Raw genomic sequence first — 3,717 nt, forward strand, 5'->3', positions numbered from 1 at the left:
AGGGAGGGAGGGAGGTAAAGAAGGAAGGAAAGCTGCTGTCTTTTATTTGATCTGTCCCTTTTCTTACAACTTTTCCCAGAAATGACCATAAAACATAACTCCGACTATTCTTTTGCTTAAAAAAAATACACTTCCAAGTAGACCTGAAGTAAAATCCAGATTCCCATGCAACCTACAACATAAGGTGCTCTTTCTTCTCTCTAGTTGTAATTACTCCTCTCTGTAGCTTCTACATACATGCATGCATGTCAACACACACAGATACACATAGTCATATACATAGATACACACATACACACACACACACACATACACACGCACACACAGTGCTTTTCTCCATCTTTCAGGTTCTAATTTCTCAGCAACACTACTAAGAAAAAAGGATGCTAGACAGCATGCTGGCCTACAAAAGATATCTAAGTCCTGATTTCTGGAGCCTGTGAATGTTTGTTTATATGACAAAGACTTGAGGCTGTGAATATGTTTAGGCTGCTAATCAGCTGACATTAAATAATGAGATTATCCTGGTGCTGCCAGTTCAATCCCAAGAGTCTCCAAAGTGGAAGAGAAAGTTATGACTGTGTAAGAGAGAGCCAAAGAGATGGGAGCATTAAAACACTTCGGCATCTCTGACAGTGGAAGAAGAGCTCAGGAGTCAAGCAAGGGGAGCTGTTTAGAGCAACAAGGGAGACGTTTCTCCAGAATTTCCAGAAGGAATGCAATCTGTCAGTAACCCAACTTTAGCCTGTTGATCCTTTCTTTCTAATCAGGAATGACATAGCAGGGAGAAGACAAGCTTGTGTTGTTTTCAAAAACCACAGAAATTGCAGGGAGCTTGTTGTAGCAGAAAGAGGAAATGGTTGTACGGAGGTCCTCACTGATGTATGCAAACCTTCCCATTTACACAATCCCTCCTGTCTTTGCAGGACGTATTCACCAATCTGTACAGAGCAGCTTCCATGAGTCAGGACCTATTCTTTTTTCTAATTTTCTATATGCATTCAGTGAGCAAAGTGCATAGAAATCCCTTCCTTATTTAGCTTCCCACCTAATATAGAATGTTCTTACTGTTTCTTAATCACCATTTGAGGGGCTTATGCAATATCCTGCTTACTATTTAGTTTTGATTTAGGGATTTTGTTTTCCCTTTTGTTATTTTATTTGAGTCTCCCACAAGAAATATTATTTCTCAGTGGTTTGTCACTATGCAATCTAATATAATGACTGCCATGATTATAGTTTGAATATGAAAAGTTTCCCACTGGTTTGTGTGTTGAGTTTTGAGTCTCCAGATGGTGGTGTTATTTTGGGAGGTGGTGGAAATTTTAGGAGGTGGGGGGGCATGCTTTGAAGGTTATACTTGTCCCTGGTCCCTTTCTCTGCTTCCTGTTGGCTGTACAGAACCTCCTTGAACACACCTTCCTGCCATCATGATTCTCAACCAGAGCAGCCATGAACCAAACCCTCTGAAGCTGAAACAGAAACAAACCTGTCCTCCTTCAAGGTTTTCTCTTGGGTGTTTTGTTACAATGACAAGAAAAATAACTAATGTAGGTACCCAGGGTGTTCAATAAATATTGCTGAATTAATAAGTGAATGATGGAGATAATAAACAACACTGTATTCTCCAGAAACAACTTCTTGGTATTTATTCTCTCTAATTTCCTTTGCTTGGGGACATTTATTAATCAAAATCCCATAGATCTACAGGAGTCAGGAATGATAGTCCCAAAAAATCTTAACAGCAAAACTATGAACAATTGGCATTTTTAATGGGAAGTAATATCTCTGTTTACTCCTGCTGCATCTGACATATCCCTAGATTGGTGGCTTCTAGGGCAAAGAAACAATGGCTCAGTCACTTGTCTGGATGACCCCACATTTCCTTTTGTGCCTAGAGTACTCAAAGTCTGGTGTCCAAATTTAAGAAAAGAACAATAATTATATAAATAATTTAGGTAACAAATGTTTGTGAGGTTTCATATGGAAAAAAATGGTTTCTCCCCCTCAGGTAATACACATCTTGACTCACGACAGCTAATAGGATCATCCAAGAAAGTAAAGAGACTTTTGCCAGCATTGCTAACCTAGAAGGCAGGTTTAATATATGGAGTGGTTTTCTATTTTTGTATAAGGAAACAGTAATTCCAATCTACTATTTATTAACAACTAATTAATGTCCAGTCCTTTTCAGAGCAGTGGTTTCCTGCCATCTGTTAAAATACTGCTTGTTAATTGACTTCCTGGGAAAAGTTCAACCTGGACTGTAAGTACCTAAACTCTGGTACCAGAGACACATAGTTGGAAAAGGGACCTGAAGGACATTCGTGTGGAAGGGTATAGATCAAGGACATGAGAAGGCCCTAGCAAATGATAGAGATTGTAATATTTCATAGTTTTCTACCGAATTGGTTGAAATGTATTCCTTATTATATGTAATATAAGGATACATTCGAGAAAGATTGCTTCAAAATGAGAAAAAAATAGATTTTGCATGTGAAAAATGTACTTAGTCTTTTCTAATCCTCCGTGTCTGTTTTTCTTCTTTTTGTTTTTTTTTTGGGGGGGGGCGGGGGGGCGCTTTAACTCACAATCCTCCTGAGTCTATTCAGGCTAACTTTGAACTCAGAATCTTCCTGAGTCTTAGAATTATAGGTATGTGATGTGGCTTTTTTTTTTTTTTTTGAAAGGAGGAAATAATAACATAACTTCAAAGGAAACTGGGTATTAGGCAGGACATTCTTTCCATTCACTGAACTTCCTCTCTTTATTCCTGGTCTTCTTGAGAATGCTACTCCTTTAATGCCATCTTTTTTTTTTTTCAAAATAAGTTTTCATTTATAATAATCGCTGCTGTGTTTGCAGATGCCGCTGTTCCCTGAAGCTGCTTGCGGTCAGCCACAGTCAACCCCACTGTGCTCTTTGAAATCACTGTTGATGGCAAACCTTTGGGTTGAGTCTCCTTCGAGCTGTTTGCAGACAAAGTTCCAAAGACAGCAGAAAACTTTCATGCTCTGAGCACCGGAGGGAAAGGATTTGTCATAAGGGTTCCTCCTTTCACAGAATTATTCCAGGATTCATGTGCCAGGGTGGTGACTTCACACGCCATAATGGCATGGGGGCAAGTCCATCTATGGGGAGAAACTCAAGGATGAGACCTTCATCCTGAAGCATACAGGTCCTGGCATCTCATCCGTGACAAATGGTGGACTAAACACAAATGGTTCCCAGGTTTTCATCTGCAAGACTGAGTGGTTGAATGGCAAACATGTGGTCTTTGAGAGGGTGAAAGAAGGCATGAGCACTGTAGAAGCCATGGAGGGCTTTGGGTCACGGAATGGCAAGACCACCAAGAAGATCACCATTACCGACCGTGGACAGCTCTAATACTTTTGATTTGCGTGCATCTTAACCACCAGACCATTCCTTCTGTAGCTCAGGAGAGCACCCTCTACCACATCCATTCACAGTATCCCATAATCCTTGTGCTCTCGATGCAGTTCTTTGGGTTCCATATTCTCCTTACTCCCCTCCAAGTCTAGCTGGACTGCATAGTTAAGTTTATCATTATGAATAAAAACTAAAAAGGAAAAACAAAAACACCAAACCAACTAAAACATTAACATGGGTATGCTAATTATTAAAATTAATGTTTAGTATTTTATTCAGACCCACTTATTTCAGTTCTTGAATTTTCTCATTGCAATTTAGTAAGGG

At 39.5% G+C, this 3,717-nt stretch overlaps 1 pseudogene; it reads left to right on the top strand.

Annotated features, from left to right (window-relative positions):
• LOC103748994 overlaps window positions 1-3,387 on the top strand; it is a 10,687-nt pseudogene extending 7,300 nt beyond the window's left edge.
• Window positions 3,388-3,717: the final 330 nt, after the last annotated feature.

The sequence above is a fragment of the Nannospalax galili genome, unplaced genomic scaffold (assembly GCF_000622305.1).
Source record: "Nannospalax galili isolate Female #2095 unplaced genomic scaffold, S.galili_v1.0 scaffold405, whole genome shotgun sequence".
NCBI classification, from domain to species: Eukaryota; Metazoa; Chordata; class Mammalia; order Rodentia; family Spalacidae; genus Nannospalax; species Nannospalax galili.